A 20305-nucleotide genomic window follows, 5' to 3' on the forward strand; every position below is an offset into this window, starting at 1 on the left:
GAATTCTCTCAAAATGCATATTCTTTTATATGCATGCATTTTGGATTTTTATAAATGTATCTTTTCTGGTTTTCCCTTTTTTTTTCCATCAAGGGCAATGTTTTTAAGATCCATCAGTGTGCTCTAACAATCACACAAGCCATTCCTATGAACTCCTATCTGATATTTCATGGTATTTCATGCTGTGTCTCTACTTACTTTTGTCTATTCAGTCTCTCAGGAGTGAGCATCACAATTATTTTCCATCCCATATTCCCACTTGCTCCAAAAAAGAAATGCAACAATGAACATCCCCAGGCATATCCTCTGATGAACCTTTGTGAGAATTCCTTGTGCTTTATGTCCTGGAGGGAGATTGCTGGGTATGTGTAGATTTACTGGGAGTAAGTATTGTTTGTTAGTCTGCCTCCCAGGCTGACCCACCATTGGGACATGATGCCATTACATTCCTACATTGTTGCTAGTTCACTTTTTTTGTTTTGCTTTGTTTTAATTTACTTGACTGTGCTGGGTCTTAGTTGCAGCATGTGAACTCTTAGCTGTGACGTGTGGGAACTAGTTTCCTGACCAGGGATCCAACCTGGGAGCCTTGCATTGAGAGCATGGAGTCTTAGCCACTGAATCACCAGGGAAGTCCTGTTGCTAATTCAGTTTTATTCTTTTGATTTTCTTTCATCAACAAAAGTTTCCCGTGCCTCTTTGGATGATGATTATTATTATTGTGAGAACACTTACTATATGGGATCTACCTTCCTAACAAATCTTTAAGTATATAACCCTGATGCTGGGAAAGATTGAGGGCAGAAGGAGAAGGGGGTAGCAGAGGATAAGATAGTTGGGGTGCTTCACTGAGTCAATGGATGTGAGTGTGAGCAAACTCCAGGAGTTAGTAAAGGACAGGGAAGCCTGGCGTGCAGCAGTCCATGGGGTCGCCAAGAGTCAGACATGACTTCGTTGACTGAACAACAGAAACAAGAACAGCAGAACTGTTGACTGTGCTGTACCGCAGAGCTCTAGAACTTGTTCATCCTGCACAACTGAGACTTTATCCCCGTTGAATAGCTCTTTGCTTTCCCCTCCCCCCAGCCTCTGGCAACCATCATTCTAGGACCTGCTTCTGAGTCTGACCTTGTTTTTGGCCACACCATGCAGCTTATGCAATCTTAGTTCCCCAACCAGGGACTGAACTCACACCCTTGACAGTGAAAGCAAGGAGTCCTAAGCACTGGACCACCAGGAGATTCTCCAAGTTTGACTATTTTAAATACCTCATATAAGCAGGGTCCTATAGCATTTGTTCTTCTGTGATTGGCTTATTTCATTTGGCATGATGTACTCCAGGTTCGTCCATGTTACCATATGTGGCGGGATTTCCTTCTTTTGTTAATGCTGAATAATACTTTATTGTATGTTTATGCCATGTTTTCCTTACCTGTTCACGTGTCAAGGGATGTTTAGGTTGTTCCCATGTCTTCGTTTTTGTGAATAATATTGCCTTGAACATGGCAGTGCAGATAATTCTTCCAGATCCTGATTTCAATTCTTTTTGATATAAACCCAGAAGCAGGACTCCTGGACCATATGCTAGTTTATATTTTTAATTTTTTGAGGGACCTCCATCTTGTTTTCCATAGTGGCTGCACCATTTTGCATTCCAAGCAACAATGTAGAGTTCCAGTTTCTGCACATCCTCACCAACAAAGTTTTTTTTAAATCATTTTTGTTAGTGCAAAATGTCTGTAATTTTTCTTAGGTTCAAAATGTCATTTGTATTTCTTTAATTGATGATTTTGAACCTCTCTTTACAAGCTTGTTAGCTTTTGAGGCTTCCTCTTCTGTAAATTGGCTCTTTGTATCCTGTTACCTTATTTCTCTTGGGGCAGCTTTCTGTTTCTTGTTGATTTGCATGATTTTGTGATATATTTTACATCTGAATCTCTTGTTGACTGCTTATCTTAGAGCTGAGGAGTTCCCTTCAATTGCAAGTGCAGCCTCAAGATAGCCACAGAGTCTCAGAAAAAAACAACCTTAGGACTTGAGACAGAATAAACTGGCAGCGATCCCTTTGGGTGACATATACTTTCTTATGTCCCCAAGGACCACTGGGATTATCTTCTCATTAAATTTCCAAAAATCAGACGTCCCCAATCATTAGTTCCTTCATTTAGAGACATGACATATTGTTATCATTATTATATTACTTTTATTACACTAATGAAAAATGTTTCCCTGCTGAAAAATTGTAAAATGCTCAACTCTGCCACCTAGAAATGACTACAGTTAATCTTTTAGAATGTGTTCCAGTCCCTGAAATGGAATGGCTGAGAAGATGTACACCATCATGACAAATGAGCCTCCCCCTTCCACCCCAGGGCTCTATATTAATCCCTCTTGTAGAACTGTGTGCGTTTTAGTATAGTTGTTTGTTCAGGGATTATTAGAACAGGAGTCAGGTGACTTATGTTTGAATTCCGTCTTGAATTTGCCAAAGCTTCTTAAAAAATTAAGAAAGACCTTGAAAAGCATGCTGAGGTCTTGGACTTTCTTTTGTGAGTAATTGGGAGCCATTAACAGAGTTGGGGTGGTGAATCATCCAATATAGCTCTGGTAAAGAAAGTTTTCCTGGAAGCAATGATACGTGAAGTTAAGTGAATAAAGTTACATTTATCAAGGGCCAGGTACTGTGCTCAGGGTATTATCTGTGGTATTTCACTGGATTCTTTTAGTGCTATAGCATAGGGTTGATCACCCTCAAGTGAGAGGTAAGAAATTTGAAATTCAGTGGAGTTAAGCCATGTACTCCTAAAGAAATGGCAATGCTAAAGAATACTCAAACTACCGCACAATCACACTCATCTTACATGCTAGTAAAGTAATGCTCAAAATTCTCCAACCAAGGCTTCAACAGTACATGAACTGTGAACTTCCAGATGTTCAAGCTGGATTTAGAAAAGACAGAGGAACCAGAGATCAAATTCCCAACATCCATTGAGTCATCGAAAAATCAAGACAATTCCAGAAAAACATATATTTCTGCTTTATTGACTATGCCAAAGCCTTTGACTGTGTGGATCACAAAAAACTGTGGAAAATTCTTCAAGAGATGGGAATACCAGACCACCTGACCCGCCTCTTGAGAAACCTATATGCAGGTCAGGAAGAAACAGTTAGAACTGGACATGGAAAAACAGACTGGTTCCAAATAGGGAAAGGAGTACGTCAAGGCTGTTTATTGTCACCCTGCTTATTTAACTTACATGCAGAGTACATCATGAGAAACCCTGGGCTGGAAGAAGTACAAGCTGGAATCAAGATTGCTAGGAGATATATCAATAACCTCAGATATGCAGATGACACCACTCTTATAGCAGAAAGTGAAGAAGAGCTAAAGAGCCTCTTGATGAAAGTGAAAGAGGAGAATGAAAAAGCTTGCTTAAAACTAAACATTCAGCAAACTAAGATCATGGCATCTGGTCCCATCACTTCATGTCAAATAGATGGGAAAACAGTGGAAACAATGACAGACTTTATTTTTGGGGGCTCCAAAATCACCACAAATGCTGACTGCAGCCATGAAATTAAAAGATGCTTGCTCCTTGAAAGAAAAGTTATGACCAACCTAGACAGCATATTAAAAAGTAGAGACATTATTTTACCAACAAAGGTCTGTCTAGTCAAAGCTATGGCTTTTCCTGTAGTCATGTATGAGTGTGAGAGCTGCACTATAAAGAAAGCTAAGCACTGAAGAACTGATGCTTTTGAACTGTGGTGTTGGAGAAGACTCTTGATGTTCTTTGGACAGCAAGGACATCCAACCAGTCCATCCTAAAGGAAATCAGTCCTGAATATTCATTGGAAGAACCGATGCTGAGTCTGAAACTCCAATACTTTGGCCACCTGATGCAAAGAACTGACTCACTGAAAAACCCTGATTCTGGGAAAGATTGAGGGCAGGAGGAGAAGGGGATGACAGAGGATGAGATGGTTGGATGGCATCACTGACTCAATGAACATGAGTTTGAGTAAACTCCTGGAGTTGGTGATGGACAGGGAGGCCTGGCGTGCTGCGTCCGTGGGGTCGCAAAGAGTCTGGTCACAACTGAGGGACTGAACTGAACTAAGCCATGTACTCAAGGACAGGCAGCTAGTGTGGGATCAGGGAGTTAAATCCAGCACGTTCGTTCAACTGGTTTCTTTCCATGTACAGATGCTGGTATGATAGCTACTTAAGCAGTCTAGGTGGGATCAATTTCCATTTAATTATGAGAAGTTCAAGCACCTAGCAAGCTACTTTCTTACAGCAGCAGCTTTGTTATTTGCTGACTGTCCCCAGGGGTTTTTCTCTATGACTCACACAGCAGGGGAATCCTGAGGGAAGCTCAGCTTTTACTTCTTGAATTTCAGAGTCCCAACAAACTCGGTAGTGATTGCAGATAGAGATCTGAGTTCCTGCCAACAAAGAGCCTGAAGCAGGGATCTTGGGTAAGCCCCTTGTCTCTGGACCTCAGTTTTCTTAACCACAAAGGATTAAACGATCTCTGAGGTTTTCTTTCGTTCTAACACTCAAGGATCTCTCTTAGTGCATGATGTAGTGCTGAGTTCTATGTGGAGCTTAGTAATGGTGATTAGTAGGAACTAAACCAACAAAATCTAATCACACAAACTAGCTAAAAATAGACTGTAGGCAGGGAATAAAAGATAAGTGTTCTCGACATTGTTAATCTGCAATACTCCAATATTATAGAAAAAGTGTGTTAAATAAAGATCTGTGTTCTTAGTTCATGGGAGGAACTGCGTGTTCATTTTTATAGTCTGTCACTAGTGCCTTTTATATTGGTGGCCAGACAGTTTTGCTGAAGGAAAGGCTAGGAAGAAACAAAGGCTCTTTGTCCCCTAATATCTGTCCCCCCACCATTGGCAATAATGGAGGGTCTAAAAGCCACTTGGAAGCAGTAACCCGGGACAAAAACCTCATTTCCCAGACTTCCTTGTAGTTAATGTGACCATGTTATTAAATTCTGACTAACGGGGTATAAATGGAATTAGTGTGGACATTTTTTCAGGAAATATTTTTAAAGGCAGGTGCATGATTTTCTCCTCCTGACTGTCATGGAGTCTGTGGGTATGTCATTTAGCTTACTAATATGTTACAGTGAGTGTGTGCTGAGGCTCAAGGTCTAGAGGAAAATGACTCATCCACCATCTTGGACCTATTTGGTTCTGATCAGTTTATGTCATTTCCTCGGGCTATGTCATTTTTAAAGGTTGTGCCCTGCCCCTTCTCCTCCTGTTTCAGTTCCAAATCATTTATCTCATAGGATATATGACTGCCAGGAGAAATATCAACAACCTCAGAGATGCAGATGATATCACTCTAATGGCAGAAAGTGAAGAGGAACTGAAGAGCCTCTTGATGAGGGTGAAAGAGGAGAGTGAAAAAACTAGCTTCAGACTCAACATTAAAGAAAAAAAAAGGCCATGGCATCCAGTCCCATCACTTCATGGCAAACAGAAGGGGGAAAAAAATGGAAACAGCGGCAGATTTTATTTTCTTGGCCTACAAAGTCACTGCTGACAGTGACTTCAGCCATGAAATTAAAAGACACTTGCTCCTTGGAAGGAAAGCTACGAAAAACCTAGGCAGCATATTAAGAAGCAGAGGTGTCACTTTACTAACAAAGGTCTGTATAGTCAAAGCTATGGTTTTTCCAGGAACTATGTAGGGATGTAAAAGTGGGACCATAAAGAAGACTGAGTCCCAAAGACTTGATGCTTTCGAACTGTGGTGCTGGAGAAGACTCTTGAGAGTCCCTTGGACTGCAAGGAAATCAAACTAGTCAATCCTAAATGAAATTAATCCTGAATATTCATTGGAGGGACTGATGCTGAAGCTGAAACTCCAATACTTTGGCTATCTGATGCAAAGAGCAGACTTATTTGAAAAGATCCTGATGCAGGGAAAGAATGAAGGCAAAAGGAGAAGAGAGCAGCAGAGGATGAGATGGTTAGATAGCGTTACTGATTCAATGGACGTGAATCTGAGCAAGCTGTGGGAGATAGTGAAAGACAGGGGAGCCTGATGTGCTGCAGTCAATGGGGTTCTCAAAGAGTTGGACATGACTTAGCAAATGAACACCAACAGTGTTTGCCACTGATTTAACAAACACATTTGTCATATATTAAATTCATATCTATACAGAAACATTAGAAGAATAATGACAAGAAACTTCATAAATATGATTTAAAAATAAATATCCACAGATCCAATATGTTCATCAAATCTCAAGGTGGAAAAACACAGAGAAAACTACACAAAGGAGCATATTAATTAAATTTCTGAAAACAAAAGATACAGAGAAAAATCTTAAAAACATCCAAAAAAGTTTGAATAAATGGATAAATATATTAATACAATTTTTCATGAAAGACCACGCATGTCAGAAGAAGAGAAAAAAAAATTTAAGGTGTTGAAAGAAAATAAGAAACTATAAAACTAGATTTACATATCTGAGAAGATATTCTTCAATATTGAAAGGAAAATAAAGACTTTTTCAGGAAAAAAAACACTAAATTTTTGACTAACAAATCTGGATTATAAGAAGTATTAAAAATAAAGTTCTTCACATGAAAGGAATATGATGAAAATTTGGATCTGCAGAGAGAAATGAAAAGCTGCAGAAATGGTATATGTAAAATAATTTTTATTTAAGTGTATTAAATTTCTAAAACTATTGATTAATGAAAGCAAAATCAAACCAATATATTGTGGATTTTAATCTATATACAAATACATTTTACCATAAAATAGCACAAAGTACATGAAGAGGTGAATGGAAGAATACTATTACAAGGTTTTTAACCTGTATATGAATTAGAATATATGTTGAAGATAGATTGCAATGAATTAGAGGTGCACACTGTGAATTTAGTGAACAAACAGCAAAGTATTGTTAAACAAAGAAGTAGTGCTTGTAAGCCAATAGTGAAATTAAAATAAAATGATAAAACATATTAAAATATAACCAAAAGAAGACAGGGAAAGAGAAAAGAGGGAGCAAAGAACATTTGGGACAAATTCAAAACAAACAAGAAGATAAGTTTAAACATATTATTAATTATACTGAATATAAATGGTAAACATTCCCATGAAAAGGCAGAAGTTAGTCAGACTGGATGAAAATGCAGGACCCACTGTGTACTGCCTATAAGGAAATCACTTTAACCATAAAGGCACAGATAAGTTAAAATTCAAAGTATTGAAAAAAGACGTAACGTTTTAAAAGATGTACACATACTAATTATAAGAAAGAAAAACAGCTATGTTAATATCAGACAAAATAAAGTTCAAAATAAGAAATATTATCAGGACTAACAAGGGATGTTTTATAGGAATATGAAGGTAATTCATCAAGAAGGCATAATCCTAAACAGTACCAGATTAACATAGCCTTAAAATATAATGGACAAAGTTGAAAGAAAAATTATTTAAAAGGGGAGTAGTAGCAATATCTGTGTGGCATGTGGGGTCTTAGATCTCTGACCAGGGATCGAACCCATGCCCCCTGCATTGGAAGTGAGGTGTCATAACCTCTGGGCTGCCAGGGAAATTTCTGAAAGAAGAATTAGATAAATCCACAATTATATTTGGAGACTTTACCATTGCTCTGCACTTTACCATTGTGCTGCACTCAATATGCCAGCAAATTTGGAAAACTCAGCAATGGCCACACGACTGGAAACGGTGAGTTTTCATCCAATCCCTAAGAAAGGCAATGCCAAAGAATGTTCAAACTACCACACAACTCCACTCATCTCACAAGCTAGAAAAGTAATGCTCAAAATTCTCCAAGCCAGGCTTCAGCAGCACGTGAACCATGAACTTCCAGATGTTCAAGCTGGATTTAGAAAAGGCAGAGGAGTCAGAGATCAAATTCCCAACATCCGCTGGATCATCGAAAAAGCAAGAGAGTTCCAGAAAAACATCTACTTCTGCTTTATTGACTATGCCAAAGCCTTTGATTGTGTGGATCACAACAAACTATGGAAAATTCTTCAGTTCAGTTCAGTTCAGTCACTCAGTCGTGTCTGACTCTTTGCGACCCCATGAATCACACCATGCCAGGCCTCCCTGTCCATCACCAACTCCCAAAGTCCACCCAAACCCAAGTCCATCTAGTCAATGATGCCATCCAACCATCTCATCCTCTGTCGTTCCCTTCTCCTCCTGCCCTCAATCTTTCCCAGCATCAGGGTCTTTTACAATGAGTCAGCTCTTTGCATCAGGTGGCCAAAGTATTGGAGTTTTAGCTTCAACATCAGTCCTTCCAATGAACACCCAGGACTGATCTCCTTTAGGATGGACTGGTTGGATCTCCTTGCCGTCCAGGGACTCTCAAGAGTCTTCTCCAACACCACAGTTCAAAAGCATCAATTCTTTGGTGCTCAGCTTTCTTTACAGTTCAACTCTCACATCCATACATGACCACTGGAAAAACCATAGCCTTGACTAGACGGACCTTTGTTGGCAAAGCAATGTCTGTGCTTTTTAATATGCTATCTAGGTTGGTCATAACTTTCCTTCCAAGGAGTAAGTGTCTTAATTTCATGGCTGCAATTATGATCTGCAGTGATTTTGGAGCCCCCCCAAAATAAAGTCTGACACTGTTTCCACTGTTTCCCCATTTATTTGCCATGAAGTGATAGGACCGGATCCCATGATCTTAGTTTTCTGAATGTTGAGACCAGGGATGGGAATACTAGACCACCTGACCTGCCTCCTGAGAAATCTGTATGCAGGTCAGGAAGCAACAGTTAGAACTGGACATGGAACAACAAACTGGTTTCAAATCGGGAAAGGAGTGTATCAAAGCTGTATATTGTCACCCTGCTTATTTAACTTATATGCAGAGTACATTATGCGAAATGCTGGGCTGGATGAAGCACGAGCTGGAATCAAGATTTCTGGGAGAAATATCAATAACCTCAGATACGCAGATGACACCACCCTTATGGCAGAAAGGGAAGAAGAACTGAAGAGCCTCTTGATGAAAGTGCAAGAGGAGAGTGAAAAAAGTAGGCTTAAAACTCAACAGTCAGAAAACTAAGATCATGGCATCTGGTCCTATCACTTCATGGCAAATAGAGTGGGAAACAGTGACAGACTTTATTTTTTGGGGTTCCAAAATCACTGCAGATGCTGACTGCAGCCATGAAATTAAAAGATGCTTGCTTCTTGGAAGAAAAGTTATGACTAGAGAGCACATTAAAAAGCAGGCATTACTTTGCTGACAAAGGTCCATCTAGTCAAAGCTATGGTTTTTCCAGTAGTCATGTATGGATGTGAGATTTGGATTATAAAGAAAGTTGAATGCCAAAGAATTGATGCTTTTGAACTGTGATGTTGGAGAAGACTCTTGAGAGTCCCTTGAACTGCAAGGAGATTAAAGCAATCAATCCTAAAGGAAATCAGCCCTGAATATTCATTGGAAGGACTGATGCTGAAGCTGAAACTCCATTACTTTGGCCACCTGATGTGAAGAACTGACTTACTTGAAAAGACCCTGAAGCTGGGAAACATTGAAGGTGCGAGGAGAAGGGGCTAACAGGATGAGATGTTTGGATGGCATCACCAGCTCGATGGATATGAGTTTGAGCAAGCTCTGGGAGTTGGTGATGAACATGGAAAGCTGATGTGCTGCAGTCCATGGGGTCGCAAAGAGTTGGACACGACTGAGTGACTGAGCTGAACTGAAGCTTTGCTCTTCCTATGACTGATAGAAATTTAGACAGAAAGTTGCTAAAGATATAGAAGAACTGAACAGCATCAACAAAACTGACATATAAATAACATTTATAGATGTTACGACGTTCTATAAATGACACTTATAGAGCACTCTACCCACGACAGCAGAGTTTACATTCTTTTCAAGAACTTACAGTGCATTTACCAAGATAGTCTTGTCTGTATGCTGAATCATGAAACAGTTCTCAATAAAATTGAAAGGACTGAAGTTGTGCAGGGTATATTAATTGATGATAGAAGAAATAAATTAGAAATCAGTAACAAAATGTAATTCCTGAATATTTGGGAATTAAACAACATACTTCTAAATAATCCATAGTTCCAAAAAGATAATACCAAGTAAACTTAAGAACAGCAGTTGAACTGGAAAGTAGAGGGAAGTTCTACCTTTAAATACTTACATTAGAACATTAAAAAGATTAAAAATTAATGATCTGAGATTTTACTCCTAAGCACTGTGTCAATTATTTCTTACAAATTATCATAAGTTGTGTTCATTGTCACTCCATTAAAAATGTTTTCTAGCTTCCCTTATGTTGTTAGAACAACATTGCATGCTGTGGGAAGCGACAGAGATCAGGCCACCTTCAAGACCTAAACCACAAAGGCTGGTTGTCTTTACCTCCTTTAATTCATTAGTGTGACCCCTACAAAAGTCACGTGGTTCCTGGAGGGCAATCGAATCTGCTGCAGACGCAACCCAGATGGAACTCCAGTTGCAGCTGTTATGCAAGACATGCTATCTTTAATAGAGTCTTAAATACATGACCTGTGGCCACTTGTATGAAAAATATGTTCTTCCCATCTCTAACAGAAAACGGAGTAATATACAGTTTGTATTTACTTAGAGCATGTGACAACCTATATTAGTCATGCCCTAGGGTTATATTAACTTTCTTTCCCTCTGTCATAATATATTCTGAGGAAACGTGAACTGTCTGAACATTAGGAGGAATATCACACTTATATTCATGATGTTGTGATTCATGGACCATATATGGAAGGACAGTTAGGTGCATTAGACATGTTGATAAGACATATGCACTCTTCCTAGGGGGTAAGAGATAAACCCTATGAAGATGCACTTTGAATGAGCAGTGATTCCTTTGGACAGGAGTAGACACATAAGTCAGGTGTGGCCTTGCCTTTCTTGCCTGCAGAGCCCTACCTAATATCATCACTGTCTGGGAGCTTAAAAGACTCCACTGTTCACCGCCAGAGGATCCCACATGGCATTGTGTCAGACAAGGGGACCCATTTCACTTTTAATTGATTAATTAATGCCTTCGCTGTGTCACGCAGGTGGTTCTGTTGCGGTGCACGGGCGCTCGAGTTGTGGCTTGTGGGTTCAGTAGTTGTGGTACTAGGGCGTAGTTGCACCGTGGCATGTGGGGTCATGGTTCACTAACCAGGGATCAAACCCGTATCCCCAGCGTTGCAAGGTGGATTCTCACTGGATCACCAGGGAAGTCCCAAGGACCCACTTTATAGTGAAGGAGGCATTGGAGACTCACTTATCATATCATGTTCCACTCCGTCCAGATGCTGACAACCTAATAGAGTGATGGAGTGGGTTGCTGAAGACACAGCTGAGGCATTCGTGTGAGAACAAGGTGTCATCTTCCAGGACGCAGTGTGTACTCTAGACTGATGATCTTTGTATGTCACTGTGCCCTCAAACGGAGAAGGCAATGGCACCCCACTCCAGTACTCTTGCCTGGAAAATCCCGTGGATGGAGGAGCCTGGAAGGCTGCAGTCCATGGGGTCGCTGAGGGTCGGACACGACCAAGCAACTTCACTTTCACTTTTCACTTTCATGCATTGGAGAAGGAAATGGCAACCCACTCCAGTGTTCTTGCCTGGAGAATCCCAGGGACGGGGAGCCTGGTGGGCTGCTGTCTATGGGGTCTCACAGAGTCAGACATGACTGAAGTGACTTAGCAGCAGTGCCCTCAAAAGGTAGAATATATGCACTGGTAACCAGGGGGATGACAGTGGGAGTATCCTTACTTGGGGAATTTATGAATCCCTTATAGAAAATCTGAATTCTGAGTGTTCAGAGGTTTTGGTTAACAAAAGGGAGGACTTTCAAGGGAACATGGAGAGAGACCATGGAAATATAGTTTAGTACTGTTTCCAGGGTGCTTTGGGCTCCTTGTCCTAAGAGAACATCATTCAAGAGTTGGAGTCACCATCCTGAAAAAGGTAATTACTTCTGACTGTAAGGAGGGAAAAGTGCTTAGTAACGACAAGAAGGAATGTTTGGTCTCCGGGGATCCACTGTGGCCTACTTTTGGTGTTGCTCTACCCCTGTTGATAGTAAATGGATGACAGCATCAGTCACAGTCTAAGTTGGGAGTTGGGCAGGTGACCAGGGCCTCAGACTTCTCCCCAGTGAATGGGTCATGCTGCTATGTTCCGGCTGAGAATGAGGGGAAATCTAGCATGCGTGGTGGCACAGGGAATGACAGTGACTTAAAGCCCCAAGGCAAATTTCAGTATGGTTGGCGGTGTAGTTTCTCCATAAAACTTTCAGAATCCTGAAGGCATGTTTCCGGAACTAATATGAAGTGAGTCCAAGCAGCACAGGCTGTGGGCTCTAGTGGTTGCTGTAATACGCTGCCCTGGTGATTATGGGGGCAATATTCTAGCCCTGGCGAGAGAACTAACACATAACCTTGCTCGTACCATTGCTAATTTGAGTCTATGTTACATCAGCCAAACCTACAGCCTACCTATCTAGTGCAGCCATAAAGCAGGTAATACCACTGTCGTGTTGGGACACCTAGGGTTGTTCATAGGAGATCAGATTGTGAGGCCAGCACTTTACCATTATAAGTGAAACTCTGCCCAGAGAGTCATAACTGCTTCTCTGTCTCCCCAGTTACACATCTCAGCAGATGCATCCCTGTGGCTCAGGGCTCGCCCATCGTTTTTGCTGAGTGCTTTGGCAGATATAACTCATGGTGGAGAAGAAGATGGAAAAGAGCACACGGAGATGTTTCCCTAAAGCTTTCAGGTTTCAGTTCAAAAACCATCATTCTTTGTTTTTTCTCCTTTTTGAGAACGTCTGAAATAATCTCTCAATCAGTTAATACAGAATTGCATTGCTTTGCAAGTGTGTGACTCACTCACATAATTTCACATCATTAAATGCCTCTTCAGAGATGTCAAGCTCTTCATTATCCCTCTGCTAGAAATGGGGGACATGGCGAGAAATTCCAGGGAGGCCTCTATTTCTGACTCCTCACCTGTTCTTCTAGGGTCCTGAGTGCAAGGAAGGTCATTATTTGAATAAGTCACATCAAGTCAGGGCCAAATGTTTTTCACTTGTAAGATGGGACACTTTGTCTCAGGGCAAAAATTAACGTTGACAGTCACACAGAGGAGCTGAGTGAACTGACCACGATTACAGTGTGTGACAGAGATGTAGCTTGAGCAGAAGTCTCTTGAGACAAAGTTCAGCGCTCCCCCTCAGATTCCTTCAAGGAGGCTACCCATAGCCCCTTCTGCTGAGAGAAGCAGAGGGGCTCTCTGTGAAGTCACTTGACTGGAGCGAAGGGTGGTTGGATGAAGGCAAACGTGAGATGATGTTGCCCTTGGGGGAGCTTCAGAGCAGAGCTTGAGATAGCCCAGAGTTGAACTTGAAAAAACCAAAGGTTAGAACCTTCAAATAAGTACCAGAGAAGTGCCTTAAAAGGGTCCATGTTCTTTAGGCAAACAATTCTCTTCTTGGGATTCATCTGCAGGTGAGCTTAATGGGTATGAGCAGTGGTATCCACAAAAACAGCCAGGGTAGAATTGCTTATAGCATTGATGTGATGGGAACAGCCTAAACAGTCAACAGTAGGCAAGTGTCACAATAAAGCATGGCACAATTGTATAGTGGAATATTGTGTGTCCAGCAGAAATGATGATGGGTTGTTCTTAATTTTTGGCTCATAGACCCTTTCAAGTCTCCAGGAACCATAGATCTTCTCCCCATAAAAAGCCCATATATGCACATACACATACACTTCAACTTTCAATTTTAGAAATCTTCCCAATTTCTATGTGACACTATCTTAAGAATCCCTATGTTAGATGTATTTTTAATAACCTACAAGGGGTTTGTACACAGCATATGTTTTGCATGAAAAAAACAGTTTACAAAATAGCATGTGTGAGATGACAAAATTTTATAAGAAAAGTGTAAATATCCTTCCAGCTGTGCAGAAAAAATCTGAAAGTTGGCCGTCGTGCAATTAGAGTACACAAGAGAGAGCTCACAGTTCCGAGGACTCTGGGGGAAGCCAAGTGTGTGGCAACTGTACCCAGGGGCCCCATCTTCTGTTGAGGTAGATCTAGGGGCCTGGGCTTCCCTGGTGGTTGAATAGTAAAGAATTTGCCTGCAATGCAGGAGACCCGGGTTCGATCCCTGGGTCAGGAGGGTCCCCTACAGGAGGACATGGCAGGCAACCCAATCCAGTATTCTTGCCTGGAAAACCCTGTGAACAGAGGAGTCTGGCAGGCTACAGTCCCTGGGGTCACAAAATAGTCAGACATGACTGAGCAGCTGAGCATACACTCTAAGGGCCTGGTACTGCCTGATCCAAGGGGCCCTGTCCCTGCTCTTGCAGGAAGTATGCTCCTGAATATTTGCATGATCACTATCACTTCTTCCTCCAGGTGCCATTTCTTGAGAACCTGCAGGGATCTCCTGAAAGTATGACATTGAGTCCCAAGTGTCAGACCTTGGGGAATGGAAACATATACAAGGGAGAGAGACAAAGATGGAAAGGGAGCCAGGGTCCATGTGAAGGAAAGATTAGTGAAAGATTCTAGGAGTCTAACCCGGAGAGGAGATGACTAAGAACGATCAAGGTCATTGTCTTCATGCATTTGAAGACTATCACAGGGAAGAGGAGATGCAGTTTTTGTACAGTAATTAGACTAATGTATATTATGCACAGTGGCCTAGGCTTTGTGTTAAAAGCAGGAGAAATCGCTGATGAAGTTTCTCTTATGTAATAGGGAAAGGCAGAGGGTTTAATGAACATTCCAATATGGTCTGCTGTATCCTACACAGTAAAGATATGTCAGGGTGGAAAGGAATAGTTGAGCTACTCGACCTGGGGAAGTTGTAGTGGATTTTAAGGATGGACAGAACTTTTCCAGGTTTAGAAATATGAATTCCAGACAGGAAAAACAATGCATACCATGGCCAGAGGCATGATAAGTGGATTTTGTAGAGGAAAGAGATTTAGGTGGCTTCCCAAGAGTGAAGAACCTCAAGTTCTGTGCTGAGACATTCAAAGCTGTGCTGTGGGAGCCACAGAAATATCACCTCTCCCTCACCTGCCTGTGCATCCAGGTCTAATGATGGCAGGTCCGAATTGCCGTGGGAAAGAAGGACTCTCCATCAGGCAGACGCTCGTCAGCCCCTTTTTGGACATGAATCAGAGTATCAACTACTGGATGGGGTGCTGGACAGGACTTTATGATCCCGTCCACCCCAAAGAGTGACCCCAGCCTCAGCTTTTCAGGGAGGTGTATTTACACGTCTCCCTCTGCGAAAGATATGTCTTTCACATATCTTTCACAAAGGTATTATTTGTTTTTGCTTTCTAATTCAGTAAACTTTTTATTATCTTAATAGCTGGGTACCAGAATTCATCTACAAAGTGATCATTCTTACTTGGAAAGCTCACCTGTCACGTTACTCTGAGTGCCAGGTAAGACTCCAAGGGGGTTGGTAAGAATGCAAGAAAAACAAACAAACAAGCCAAAGTCTAGCTAAGCTGTCCAGCTTGGGAACATGAGGCGTTCATAGGTCTGCCTGTGTCTCTGTATCAGTGAGGAAGAGGAGTGAGGGGCTTATAAGGGAGTAGGGGAGGAGGGATTAGAGACGGGCTGAGACCGAGGACTGCACGGAGTAGGGCCAGAGACACTGTGCACAGATTCTGCAGACTGCAGGGGCTCAGGTTGGCTGGCTGAGGGGCCAGGGTAGGGCTGCAACAAAACCACTGCTTCCCTCTCCAAGTCCCTTGGTCTGTGAGCACGTGGACAGAGTGCCTCTATGGCTTCGAGGTGACCCTGGGAAAAACATCCTGTGGGAATTCCCTGGTGGCAGGGTGGCCAACAGAGTTTCACAAGGGAGCTCTTCAACGTTGGATTTGAAGCTGTTGGTAGGTAACCCCTTTCCTATCTCTATGTAAATCTTCAAGTAAATCTGCTATACTTATCAGCTCTTTGTGCAAGATGCCACACATGTGTGAATGTGTGTGTAGAATTGAGGAAGGGTGGATTTCTTGCCTGGTTTGTAGTCACATGGTATAAACAGCACTTGAAGAATCAGGGATCAGATGTGGAGACATCGGAATGCAGTCTGTTGCTGGAAATCCACAGAAACCCCAAAGCCTTTGCTTTTCCATTGAGCATGAAGTTAATGATTTGAGCCAGTTTATCTGGATTTCAAGGGCGGAAGGAAACAAATGACATCGGAATTATATTTATAGTTTCAGTGCCTCCAGCAAGATGTCATTGCTACATTAATTTTATGACTGTCTGTCTCTTTCTCAAGTAAGCTGCTATTGTATCATGCGTAGTTTACACAAGTCATGGGAGTTTTCAGGAAGCTGTTTAAAACACGTCTTATATGAGCAAATGGAGATTTGTGTTTCCAGGATCTGATAGAAGATAGTTCATTCATGCACTAGACCTTCTGAAATGTATTTTTATAGACAATAATTGGATGAACTAGCTGAATGCAACACAAGGCATGGAAGGGCAAGCCGTTACCTGTCCTGAGTTCAAGACCCAGCTCACGTGCTACGTCACTGTGTGAGTACCCCCAAGCTCTCTGATACGTAATTGTTCCATGACCCTGAAGTGTTGAGCATAAATGGTGCTTCACTACAACTTGGAAGCCTAAAAGATTTCTAGCAATATGTATGATATTGTCCTAATCCTCTTTTTCAGTTGACTCCTTCCCAGAGGGGCCTCATGTTGCCTGTCTTTGCTTTGCTGTCTTTTAGTCCCTGCTTCTCCCCTCCTTTTTCATATGTCCTGGGGGAACTTTTATTTTCATCTAGTTCAGGGTTCCTTTACCTCTACACTCTTGAGCTCACGGGTTCAATGATCATTTGTTGCAGGCAGGGGCTGGGGTGTCCTGTGCTTTGTAAGATATTGAGCAGATGCATCCTTGTTTTCTCCTCACCAGATGCCAGTGCACTACTCTCCCGGCTGAAATGGATGGAAATATCTCCAGACACATGCCAATATCCCTCCAGGAGCCAAACAATACACCCTCCCCTCCAGTTTGGTGAATATCCAAGTTTGATGAATATTAAATTATTCTTGCCAATGAGAAGTGGAAATTGAGGATTCTTCCTGGTTTCCATCCCCCTTCCCTCACTCTCTCTCTCTCTCTAACACACACACACACACACACACACACATGCATACTCACACATCACTGACGCTCATCTTCATCCTCTCATACTGACACAGATATTATTTCTCTAAGGCAGCTCAGTCAGTGGCACGGTAGGTATTTCCCACTGTGGGAGCACTCCCATCATGGGAGCAGGACTTGGTGAGGATGGAGGGCAGTCTTTCCTCTCTGGGTTCATCCTCTGATTCCCAGGGTGGGTGGAGACATCTGCACCGCTGGAACTCCGTGATCAATACTTGAAGCTGAGGCCCAACATGACTTTACAATTTATTCCAGAAAATCTTTGCCCAGAAAGACAAACCAGTAAATAACTTTGTTCTGAACCTCAGGCAGCTCATTAAAAAAAATTTTTTTTTTTTTGTCCTCAGTATGACTGATGCTCACCTGGGCAAACATCACCTTTCGCAGGACAACAAATTGCTCAACCGGGCAAACTGTCTTGTTCATCAAACAACTGTTTACTCATGAACACACCCTTCAGGGCTCTAGCCTTTCTACTCCTAAGCTATTAGAACAAAGACCTTCCTGAAACACTTAAGTTCAGACCACAGGACTCTCTAGTAATGCCACCCTTGCCCTCCCCTTTCTGAGACACAAAAAACCTCTCCGGGTGGTGTTCTCCCTGATGTGATAGTAAAAACTCAACTCCGCCTGCTAAATGAAGTCCTCTTTGGGGAACTGGCAGTCCCCTAGAGCCTGTCTGCTTTTAAAGGAGGGGTTGCCATCATAAAGCATGGATCCAGTGATGCTTATCAAAAGACCAGGAAGAAATTTTGAAACAGACAGATTCCTAGTTATGGTGTCCCCACATTGCACTCTATAAGCAGAAAGGAAGCAACAAGTGGATTTAGGATTCTCTTGCCCACAAAGGGTGAGTTTAAGCAGAGTAGAGTCAGGGTCGCGAGTTTCATAAGCAGAGAAAATATGGAAAGCATAGGAACACACGTATACAACACACAGCACACGTGCACACACACACACATGCACACTTTGGAATGATGGAATATTTCACTTTTATTACTTTGCCATATTTAACGTGTGTTGCTTAATGAAGACGTTTTATTGTTCATCAGAATACTTGCTGCTATAATTTTAGATGGAATTATATGTGAATATAATTCTCTCCTAGCATATACTGGGATATTCAGGATCTTGGCTTCAAAAACTACTGCAGAGTTGGGAGTGTATCATCTGTAGAAAGCATTGATTAATATGAAGTGTGAATGGAAAGAATTGTGATTACGTCTCCTTTTTTCCCCTTTGCATTTCTTTAACCACCTCAAGGTTACTAGAAAATGCACTTACTAGTGAGATGGAGTGGGTAACCTCTGGGGCATATGTCAGGATACAATAACCAGCAGTAAAATAAGTCACACTGCTGATACTCAGAGAGACGGAAGGATATAAAACCAGGAGATCCTTGACCCAGTAGGTCACTATAAAGATGAACTTCTAGGTTTGGCTTCATCTCTGGTTGTTTTAGTTGCTGAGTCATATGACTTTGGCCACTGAGTCAAGTCTTTGCAACCCCATGGACTGTAGCCATCCATGCTTCTCTGTCCATGGGGCTTCCCAGGTAATAATGCTAGTGGGTGGCCATTTCCTTCTCCAGGGGATCTTCCTGGCTTTTCCTCTACTACTTCCTAGCTGTGAAACCATGAGCAAAACGCTTCACTTTTTAGCTATAGTTTATTCACCTGCTAAGGTGAGATGTCTATACCTGCCCAATGAGCCTCACGGATTTGTTGTAAAAACCAAAAGAGATACTGCAGAAAAACATGTTTAGGAACCAGTTCAAATTCATTTTATTATGAGAATACCTCTTACTTTTTCAAATTGATATAACCATTGGTTAACATAAACTCCCTGGAGAAGGAAATGTTGACCCATTCCAGTATTCTTGCCTGGGAAATCCCATGGACAGACGACTTGGTGGGCTTGCAGTGCACGGGGTCACGAAGAGTTGGACACGATGCAGCGGCTAAACACCACCACCGCCACCACCACCACCAACATAAACTCCCGCACCTGGTGTGAATTCTAGAGCTATTCAGTTCAACGGGATTGCTCCAGGCAGACACAGGCATTTGGGGATCTCTGTCTTATTAGAGTACTGTGGCCTGGCACTGTACCAGGAGCCTGGCTGGAGACCCCAGCTTGCAGCCTAGTTCTCTTAGTGTGTGCAGGCGCTGGGTGCACCCACTGAGAGAATCCCTAGGTGGAATGCAGAGGATTGCTTGCATCACCATCCTTCAGCCTAGCCTGTAATCCACGAATTGGATTTTCTAGCGTGGAGCCTATGGGTTTTTCTAGTGGCTCAGCCGGTAAAGAACCTGCCTGCAATGTGGGAGACCTAGGTTCTATCCCTGGGTCAGGAAGATGCCCTAGAGAGGGTAATGGCAACCCATTCCAGTATTCTTGCCTGGAGAGTTCCATGGACAGATGAGCCCAGAGGGCTACAGTGCATAGGGTTGCAGAGAGTCGGACGTGACTGAGCAAGCAGCACTTTCACTTTCAGGGTGGAGTCAGGGGAATGGGAGGAATGAGGGAGGAACAGATAAATGTCTGTCTCCTGCACCCACTACTGTGTCCTCACCAGCTTCTAGTAAGTGTTACCTCATCTAACACCCGGAGTCAGTACACGTATATAGTCTATGTGATTGTGCCGTTACAAGTTTCCAAAGCTTAAGTAATCTGCCCCAGGTCACAGAATTCATCACAGCAGAGCAAAAATTCACATCCAGCTGCATAAATTCCATTCTGCTTTACTCCATCTGAGCAAGATTTCGGGGATTTGTAGATTAGCGCTGTGGGGTAGGACAGCATCAGTACTAGAAGTCAGTTATGTTAATATCAGGCAGTTCCTAGACCTTAATGCCTTCAATTTTCTTTTCCTCTGCCACACTCTTTATTTTGATTCCAAGAATCAAGTAATCCAAGAATATTGTAATCCAGTGTTAATGAAACATGCATTGAATTCACAAAAATAGCTAAGTATTTTTTTCTTTCTCTCTTAAGGCTAGTTTTGAGTGGTGGGTGAGAATGGCTTTAAGGCAACAGCTTCCCA

The 20305-nt window shown here is 42.1% G+C and overlaps 1 long non-coding RNA gene across 1 annotated transcript; it reads left to right on the forward strand.

Moving 5' to 3' along the window:
* The first annotated feature begins 458 nt into the window (after positions 1-458).
* LOC101908167 (uncharacterized) lies at positions 459-17209 on the forward strand. Its single transcript, XR_001500935.3, has 4 exons — positions 459-12822; positions 15442-15517; positions 16526-16625; positions 17005-17209. It is a non-coding gene; the product is annotated as an uncharacterized lncRNA (long non-coding RNA).
* Positions 17210-20305: the final 3096 nt, after the last annotated feature.

The sequence above is a fragment of the Bos taurus genome, chromosome 8 (assembly GCF_002263795.3).
Source record: "Bos taurus isolate L1 Dominette 01449 registration number 42190680 breed Hereford chromosome 8, ARS-UCD2.0, whole genome shotgun sequence".
Classification (NCBI taxonomy): domain Eukaryota; kingdom Metazoa; phylum Chordata; class Mammalia; order Artiodactyla; family Bovidae; genus Bos; species Bos taurus.